The sequence below is a fragment of the Solanum tuberosum genome, unplaced genomic scaffold (assembly GCF_000226075.1).
Source record: "Solanum tuberosum cultivar DM 1-3 516 R44 unplaced genomic scaffold, SolTub_3.0 scf00056, whole genome shotgun sequence".
NCBI lineage: Eukaryota > Viridiplantae > Streptophyta > Magnoliopsida > Solanales > Solanaceae > Solanum > Solanum tuberosum.
Window position 1 is genome coordinate 2,149,349 of NW_006238986.1, and position 10,737 is coordinate 2,160,085.

The 10,737-nt window shown below is 34.5% G+C and overlaps 1 pseudogene; it reads right to left on the minus strand.

The window, feature by feature from the left end:
• Nucleotides 1-5,370: 5,370 nt before the first annotated feature.
• On the minus strand, nt 5,371-9,139 carry LOC102596862 (putative pre-mRNA-splicing factor ATP-dependent RNA helicase DHX16 pseudogene; annotated as a pseudogene).
• Between the last annotated feature and the right edge of the window lie 1,598 nt (nt 9,140-10,737).

The window sequence follows — 10,737 nt, forward strand, 5'->3', positions numbered from 1 at the left end:
GAAAATGTAATTGAACTTATTAATTGAAAGATAATTATAATTAAATAAGTTTATTTATCACTAATTATGGGCTAATAAAACATTTCATCTCAAATATATGTAGAGTCGATCGAAAATGATCAAACATATATGTTCATATGTTGCAACAGATGAAGCATCCATTGCAACATGTGAGCATATATGCTTGATTATTTCCAATGGATGAGTCATTTATTGCAACAGGTAATACATATTAGACATTTGTTGTAACAAATTTCTATAATTGTTGCAACAGATGATCATATTTATTTGAGTATTTTCAACAGATGGGTTATCTATTGCAACAAATAATGCAATAGATAATGCATCTAATGCAAAATATACAAAGTTTTGTTGCAATAGATGAGCATAACTAATATATTTTATATAATAAATATGAACATATACAATTTAACCAAAATGAGTTAAAATTATAAGATTCATAACTAAGTACAAAACAGTTATTTCACTATTACTATAATTATGGAGCATTTCGAATCGGGCATGTTGTTCTCTTGTGTCCAATTTAGTCCACAATAGCTAATGATTGAGTTCACAAAATCATTATACAAAATATCACTTTGGACGGTCATCAATATTGACTCTGACATGTCACTATCCTTCCAACGCCAAATAAATCGATTGTTCTTCTCAATCTATTCACCATAACAATCAATAGATATTGTTATTGATTCTTCCATTAATGGTACCTAAATGAATTTATTAAAAATATTTAATAATGATTGTACAGGAAAGTTGAGTGGCTATATACAATTAAAAATCATATGCACAATAATTGTCCCAACAAGTCAATCATCTATTACAACAAGTAGATCATCAGCTGCAGCAGATGATTCACATGTAAGTCTATTGTTGTAACAGATGAGTCATCTGTTGCAATAGGTAATTGATCTGTTGCGATATATGACTTACCTGTTTGGACAAATTTCTTGTTTTGTCCTAGTTTGGCTTGGTATTGTAACATGTATCCAACGGGTAAGCCATTTGTTGCAACATATGAGTCGTCTAGTGCAGCAGATGACTCATATGTTGCAATAAATGACTTATCTGTTGTGACAAACTTCTGGTTCTTTTCCAGCTTGGCTTGATACTATAATATGTATCCAATAGATAATCCATCTGTTGCAACAGATGACTCATCGATTGCAATAAATGACTCATCTGTTGGGACAAACTTCTGGTTCAGTCCTAGCTTGACATGGTATTGTAATATGTATCCAACATGTAATTTATCTGTTGCAACAGATGACTTACCTGTTGGGTACGCGGCTGTAAATTTTTTAAGAAACAGTCAAATTACCAAAATGAAATATTAGAGTAAAAATCATTAGTTTACTTACCAAAATCACCTATGAATTAGCTCAATGATATATGAATGAAAATTGGTCTAAAAGCAGCAGTACTATGTGAATATCAACTGAAGAAGAAAAGAATGATGAACAACCAGAAGAAGATGGTGATGAACAAGAAGAAAGAATGATGATGGAGAAGAAGAATCAAGAAGAAGAGCAGCAACAATGGTCCCCAACAATGGAAGAATAAGCAAGAGAGAAAAAGGAAAAAAAAGTGAGCCGTTGGTACCCTTTTTACCCCTCAATTTCTTATTATTTAGAATTTTATATAAGATGGACTAAAGTGTAAAATAAAAACTTAGGGATGAAAAATTCAACCCCTTAATTTTTAATTTAAAAATTATCACCCCTACTCAATAATTAAAACTTGAGTCACCAATCCTTAATTTTGAAACTTTTCTATAACCCTTAATTCATTGTCCCAGGTTTGATATACCCCTCAATTTTGTTATTTAGAGTTGATATATCCTCGTTATCAAAGTGACACATATATACCTCTACTATTACATAAATGACTCACATATATCATTTTCCTCTAAGGAAAGTGAAAAAATTAATTTTAATTTATTTTTAAAATTATTTTCTTGAAAAAAATATAATCCATATGGGGGTATATTTGATCCTCCTCACATATTTTTTTTTACTTTTTTTTTCAATGACTAATTTAAATTCATTATTTTGATGGTCAAATTTATTTATGTTTCACTAATTTTCTTGTAAAATTTATTATAGATGCCCTAATTTATTTTTTTATAAATAAAAAATTAAATTACAATATAGCCACACAAAAAATAAGTTTTAAATTTATGTATGAAAAAGATTAAAATATACCTTGAACTTTGCTAGAAGAATCATATATACCCCTATACAATTTTTTTTTAAAATTTAAAGTAAAAATAAATAAATTTAAAACTAATTTTTTCACTTCTATTTGATGAAGGGTATATGTGAGCTTCTTTTGTAACGGTAGGGGTATATGTGAGTCATTTGTATAACGGTAAGGGTATATATGAACTACTTTCATAACGAGATGTATATCAACTCTAAATGACAAAGTTGAGGGGTATATCGGACTCTTTTCCCTTAATTTAATGAGCACAATAACTTTTTATATATATATATATATATATACACTTTATTAAACAATAAGTATTTTGTTCCTCTCCATCTTCCAAGGTTCTAAACCATACTCAAGAACCCATGGGTGTCAAAAGAATATGAAAAATTGACCGAATCGAACCTAAGCGAACCAATTTAAATCATTTTTTTCAATAAAATTATGGACTTTTATTTAAGTGTATAACCGTTCCAAACAATTGAAATGATTTTTTTTAATTTATAAAAAAAATGGAAAATTCTCAAACCGAACCGATTAAACTTTACATGTTTCTAAATATATTTTATATATTAATAATATGTTAAATTTAATATATAAATATATTTCATAAAAAAATTCAAATATAAATATAACCTAGGTCCTAGATACTATAATATATACTCTATCAAACAATATGATACAACCTATGCAAGCACTCCTATCAAATGCTTAAGATCAAATAATATGGTAACAAGATTTTACATTGTTAACATCTTGATGAAGAAGTGAAGTGCTTCTTCAAAAACATACTTGCGAAATAAATATTTTAATAATAGTATATTTTGAGGTGATACTTTAAAAGTAAAAAAAGTACAGAAAATTAACCGAACCATACCGATACCGAAGAGAAACCGATATGATTGGGATGGTTTCAAAAAATCTAATTTTGGTTATACATTTTGAAATACCCGAAAAATTAGGATATAATTTTTTAAAAATAACCGACCGAACTGTCTCATTGACACCGAGCCTTAACCCAATCACAAATAATAATAATAATAATAAAAACAAGTTCATTACCAGTCTTCGTTGCACTTACAATTTCATCAGAATTGATATGAATGACAATAGAAAAAAGCACTCAAACTCCATTACTTCAAATACTTAATTTGACACCAGAAAGCTTGAAATTTGAAGAAAAAGTCTAGCTAGAAAGAAGAAAAGATAAATAAATAGTGAAAATTCTAAAGTTGTATCTACAAATTAAGAAGAGAGATGAAAAATTATAGCTCTCCCTGAGTGTAAATGGGAGATGATCAATATGGACTTCATTACTGCTTACTGCACATTGACAACATTACTCAATTTGGGTAATTGTAGATCGAATGACCAAGTCAGCTCATTTCTTATTAGTAAACACTACAGACTCAACATAAGACTATGCAAGATTGTACATCCACGAGATAATCAGATTTCCTGGAGTTTCGTTATCCATTATTTTAGATAGGGTGCTCAGTTTATCGCTTAATTTTGGAAGTCATTTTCGAAAGGTTTGGGTTTGAATGTGAACTTTAGTACCACTTTTCATCCTCAGACAAATGGAGTGTACTATTCAGACTCTAGAAGATATGTTGAGGGCTTGTGTCATTGATTTCAAGGGAAGTTGGGATGACCATTTTCCCTCATAGAGTTTGCGTTCAATACTAGTTGCCACTCCACTAGTTAGATGGCTCCTTATGACGCTCTTTATGGGAGAAGGTGTAGATCTCCAATTGGTTGGTTTGAAGTTGGTGAAACGGGATTGATAGGGCCAAGCTTAGTTCATCAAGCTATGTAAAAGGTTAAAACTTTATAGGAAAGGTAGAAGACTAACTAGAACCGTTAGAAGTCCTATACTAATGTTAGGTGCAGAGACTTTAAAATTTGAAGTGGATGATTGGGCTTACTTGAAGGTTTCACCCATGAAGGATATCATAAGATTTGGAAAGAAAGGGAAGCTCAGTCCTTGCTATATTGGTCTGTATCTAATTTCGAAGAGAGTTGATAAAGTAGCTTATGAGTTAGAGCTACCAACAAAGTTAGAAGCATCCCATCCAATGTTCCACATCCATTCTTAGGTAGTGTATGGGTGACCCTTCACTCATTGTGCCTATAGAAAATGCTGGGGTGAAGGAGAGCATGTCATAAGGAGAGGTTCCAATTCTTGATCGTTAGGTTCACAAATTGAGAACAAAAGAGGTTGCGCCAGTAAATGTTTTGTGGAGAAATCAGTTTGTTGAAGATGCTACATGGGAAGCCGATCGAAGAGGATATGAAAGCTAGATATCCACAGTTGTTCATTCCCCATGATGAAGATACCAAAGGTAATTAAGAGTCTTTTTGCTATTTCAGATTCAAAACATATGCTGTGTTTGAGTGTTTTAGTTCCCACTAAATATTCGTGCCCGGTGTCTTCCTTCAAGCAGTTATGACCTCAATAGAGGAGTTCAGTTCAGGGAAAGTTAGTTGAGTTGGTTACCCTAGCTTGGCCATCAATTGAGGAGGAATGGTCCCAAGGGGGATAATATAATACCTTAGATTTCGAACTTGCGAGTACTAAGCGCACACTTAGGATAAAAAGCAGCCTAAAATTTTTAGTACCATGTTCCACGACAGGCATCCACGAGCCGTGGGTTATGTCCGTGAAATAGGATTAAAGAGACTGCATAATGTCTGAGTTTCATGAGGGAGTTTCGTGAGCTGTGGATCATTCTATGAGCCATGGAAGGTCCTCGTGAACTCGACCCTGGAAGTTTCTCAAAAGGCCTGAGTTCCACGAAGTCACTTCACGATTCATATATCATCCCACGATCCGTGGAATGGTCTCGTGGATAAGAACCTAAAAGATGGTAGAATCATCGGAGTTCCACGGAGGGATTCCACGAGCCATGGATCATTCCACCTCTGCCTATTTTCATTTTATTGCAACATTGGCATGAACCATGAATGGCAACAACATGCTGATGCTCTATCATCCCATTGGAAGTTGTAATTACTGCGCATATAAAGGGAAAAAGTGTGGAAAGAGAAAACGTAAAGTTAGCATGTGCTCAGAAAATAGGAGACAGACAAACTGGGGGCATGAAGTAGACAACAACAACTACGCCACAGTCCAAACTTAAAAAGATAGTTTGGTCTCACCACTAAAAGGATAAGCGCTTCAGCAAGCAACACGAGATACATTATCAGCCGAGTGCTGTTCCTGCAATTTAGTAGCAGTCTGCACTTCAAGTTTTGACAAGAAAAGTAGTTTGCACTTCAATATCTTTAGTAGCTAGCATGAACAAATATATACTAGGCTGATTTATTTTCTTGCAGCTACTGAATATTCAACATAAAATCTTTCTTTTTCATGATTAGTGATACTCCACAGCTACTACCACCATTTTGGACATCCTTTATTTTATTCTTGACTTTCAAAACAAGAAGTTATTGTCATGCTTAAGCTCCTCAAAGAAGGGTGTCGTTAAGGATCTTCTGGACAGAAATGAAGCCCCGACTTATTTGACTGTAAAGTCCGAGCCTAAAATTACACAGAGCATCAGTAAAAGATCAGATTCCCTACAATCAATTGACATCAAAGTTCTTACATGTTTATAGATCCAACTAGTCACCCATTTTTATTATAAGTAGTCAGCAATTAGTATATTAATTCACACTTGTCGTCACTACGTTAAACGTACTGACATGATTTAAGTAATATTATTCGCTTTTATATGTTTACCTAAATAACTCACAATCTAGGATATCACAAGGCTGGATCAAGATCTATAGCTTATGAGGAAAGGAGAAAGTTATCATCCACCATTCATGTTCAGTTTTAGTTACAACTGTACTTGAATAAGTGTCCTCTTCTTGAATTAAATAGCAACATTTTTGAGTTCTTCCACTAAATAGTCTACCAACTCCTATCTTAAAACAAAAAAATCAGAAGTAAATAAAACAAATGATTGTAGAATGCCAATCATCTTCAAAGCAGTTAAATAAGATTTTCTTGAATGTTATGCAATGGTTCAATAACGTACACGAATTTGCAGTAAACTTACCATTTTCAGATATAATCCAGTACCACCCGCAGCTTTTGGAACACGGTCCACACCACAGATATATCTGGTACTTCGCCTTGCATCCGCAAATAGAATGTCCAACAGGATATTGAAATGACATACACAAAGGAAAGAAGAAAAATGTTCAGCATTAGAAAACTGATAACTTTAAGCACACAGTAATAACATACAATAATCCACTCAATATGAACACCATAACAAAATTAGCAAGAGATCGATGCAATCTAATAGAGAACTATTTAGAAGATGCAAGGCCAATTCCACGAGGCATTTTCTTCGAGCTTGAGTCTTCAACGTCTTTCAACTGATAATAGTGAGGAGCTACTTCTACAAGCCATTCTGGTTTCAATTCAGATACCTGCCGCATGTACTCCTTAGTTGTCAGGACCAGCTCATGGTAGACAACCCATCTAGGAAGTACCTGTGATAAACCCGAGCTGGGATGAATGTGACCTGTCTGGGGATGTTTAACAGTTCGATAAGCTCCATTCTTCTGTAGCCTTGCTGAGTGGGGAAAAAATCCTGATATTATAGACTTCTTAATAGCTTCCAAGTCATTAACATTTGAAGTCAAATCAATTCCAACCCTTTCAAGCCGACCTTCTAACTGATCTCGGATATCTCTAGCTTTTTTCATGCTTCTGACCTGGATGTAATTCTCATAGCACCACTGAGTTGAAAATTTTGTTTCCTTCCAGGAATTGTAAACCTTAAGCAAAGCAATATGATCTCCCACATTGCCAACATGAAAGTTCATCCACGCATTGTCAGCTTGGACTTGTCTGTCCTTTGGACGATAGAAGATTGAATTCCCGACAGAAAGCATTGCAGCAATACTTATTATCTCAGCTGAGCACTTGTACTTATCAGATGCAACTATCATCTTGGAAAGCATTGGATCCAAAGGAAACTCGGACATTCTTTCACCCACTTTGGTTAACTTACCATCCTTATCAAGGGAACCAAGTGCAAATAACAATTCCAGGGCTTTAAGTAGAGCTTCAGCTGGTGGAGGATCCATGAAGTCAAAGTTCAGCAAGTCGGTAATCCCTACACTCTTGAGTAAGAGCACGACATTTGCAAGGTTAGTCCTTTGTATTTCTGGAATTGTGTTATCTTCCAAATCATTCATGTAGCTATGTTCAGTATATAACCGGAAGCACTTTCCAGGACCTGTTCGTCCTGATCGACCAGCACGTTGGTTGGCAGATGCCTTCGAGATAGGAGCAACCATCAATGACTCAGTTCCTGTTCGAGGGTTGTAACAATTGATCTTACAAAACCCTGTATCAATAACATACTTGATTCCATCAATCGTCAATGATGTCTCTGCTATATTTGTAGCCAGGACAACTTTACGAACCCCTTCAGGAGTAGGCTCAAATATCTTGGCTTGTAGTTCAGTTGGTAAGTTTGCATATATTGGACAGGTTATCAACTCAGCTATTTTCGTTCCCAAAGCTCTTATTCGGCGATTAATAATATTCTCAGCTGTTTCAATCTCCTCCTGCCCCGTCAAAAAGATTAATATATCACCATCACCCTGTGGTTGAGTTGCATGAATCTGAAGTGCAGTAACTACTGCTGCATCCAAGTAATCAGAGATTGGTGCTTTTGAATGATGTTTCTCAACCGGAAATCGCCTTCCAGGTATATTAAAAATCGGAGCACGGTCAAAATAATCACTAAACTTCTTTGCATCAAGGGTGGCGCTAGATATAAGTAACTTGAGTCGGGGTCGAGCACGAGCTACATCTTTTATTAACCCAAACAGGATATCCGTTGACAATGTTCTTTCATGAGCCTCGTCAATCATTATAACACTATAGCTTGCTAAATCAGGCTCGGTAAGGAACTCTCTCAGCAACATTCCGTCAGTCATATACTTGAGAATAGTTTTCTCAGAAGTACAATCCTCGAAACGAATAGAATAACCAACCTCATGACCAAGTTTAACCCCCATTTCATGTGAAACACGCGCAGCAACTCTCATTGCCGCAACTCTTCGAGGCTGAGTACAACCAATCATCTTCCCACCGCTTCTAGTAAAACCTGCTTCATGTAGATATTGAGGTATTTGAGTTGTCTTCCCGGAGCCAGTTTCTCCAACTATGATAAGAACTTGATGATCATGAACAGCTTGGAGCAAAGCATCCTTGTACGGATAAATTGGTAAATCCTTCCTATCCTCGTTAAGTTTCGAATTTCTGGTACATTGCAGCTTCTCATTATCAACATCTGAATCTGAATCAATTATAGTTGATTTGATGAATTCAATTTGATCTTCAAACACAAATTGATAATCCTTCTGTTTTCTGTCTTTAGATCCAAAATTAAGTTTCGCATTGCTGATCTGATTTTCCTCCCAAGCTTGTTGTGGATGAATCTCACGTTCCTCACCGGCGTCGTCGCACTGCTGCTCCTTACTAACCAATTCAACAATTTGTTGCTTGTATAAATGTTCACGTTTTTCTGGTTCGCTCAATTTTTCGATTTTCTCAAACAAAAATTGCTCATCTTCTATATCATCTCTGAGTTGCTTTAATTTCTTCTTCTCCCTATTCTTCAAATACTCCTGCCTTGAAACTTTCCTTAATTTTTCAACTTGTTCAGTACGCTTTCCCTTGAACTTAACATCTTCGTCTTCGTCTTCACCGGCTGTCTTCCTCTTTCTGCTCTCAAGCGTTGGGCTCGATTTCTCCATTGTTGCAACTTTGTGATCAGAAAACGGCAAAACAATTTGATTTTACTTGAATGGCAAGGCATGCAATTCCGATATTGTGACTTTTTTCCCCCCTAATTTTAATGTGAGTGGGAATAAGAAAAAGTTCTCTAAAATATGTGTTAGACATATTTTGACTTGATTTTTTCCTTTTTCTTGTTGAGCACATTAACTTGGAGGCCAAGTTTATTTTCCACTTCAAGTATCCTTAAAATTGTGTGCAGTATAAATGCTTTTTGTTTCTTTATATTTAATAATTGGTCATATTTTGAATTTTTTTTTTTTTTTATAAAAGTAAATTTCTTAAATGAGAAAAGCGAATGTAAGTAAAAAAATAATAATTTGTATAAGTTATTTATTTTAAAAAAATATTTCTCTTAGGAATCTTGACTAGACGAGGGAGATATAAAGGTAACATTGACGCTACGAAAAAGGAAGTCATTCCATAAGTAATGAATGAGCAAATTTCTTATTAGAAGCCTATTTGACTAGACATGTCTCCTTTACCGAGGGGGGTGGGTCCCGCAAAGAAGTCTTGCTCTAGCTTGCCGCAGATAATCTATTATTTTCTCCTTCAAATAAGGATTGATGGGATAACCCCTTCCAATCCAAAATTCAAGAGGTAATAGATGTAACCTGTTTGATTTACAAGCAATCGCCTTTAGTCTTTCCCATCGGGGTGACTATGTAGACATCAGACTAAGACCAAACTTGACAAGTTTTTAAATACTTAAATGACTAAAACTAATAAATGTATAGTTAAGAGATTAACACTGATAAATGTATAATTAAGCGACCAAATTTGATAAGTTTTTGAATTGTCAAAGGACTAAATCTGATGTGATTCCCCCGCCCTAATTTTAATGTGAGTGGGAATAAGAAAAAGTTCTCTAAAATATGTGTTAGACAAATTTTGACTTATTTTTTCGTTTTTCTTGTTGAACACATTAACTTGGAGGCCAAGTTTATTTTCCGCTTCAAGTATCATTAAAATTGTGTGCAGTATAAATGTTTTTTGTTTCTTTATATTTAGGGAAAATACATAAAAACCCCCCTGAACTTGGCACGAAAACTTACTTTAGTACTTAAACTACACGGGTGTTTATATACCCCCTTAACATCTTTTATGTGAATTATTTTCAACCCTCCGAACATTAGCCCAGTTGAAGGCTGGGCATTGTTACACACGCGCGTTTTCATTGGTCCACGTCGCAAAGGGTTTTAAAAATATCTTACCCGTTTTATATAACCCACCCGTTCCCAAAATACAACCCAACCCATTTTTAAACAAATATCCCTAAATCTCTCTCAAATCTAAAGACCTAATCTGAAGAATAACAAGTCATTAGCGTGAAGGATTTGCTGAGTTTAGGATTTTCGTGAAGAAACAAAGGATTTGCGTGAAGAAACAAAGTTACCAGGTTAGAAATCTTCGTTTAGATGATTGTAATATTTGACCGAGTTTAGGGTTTTCGTAAAGCTTAGTTTTTTTTTATCTTTTCAGTTTGACGATGGATGTGTACGTTACCTTAAGGTTTCACCATGGTGGAAAACTACAACAAAAACCTCGTATTAAGTATGAAGGAGGTATTGTCACTGATTGTTTTGATGTAGATGTTGATAAATTGTCCTACTTTGAATTTGTTGATATAGTTAAAGAAATTGGCTATAACTGTTCTGCTTGTGTTGTTTATATTAAAC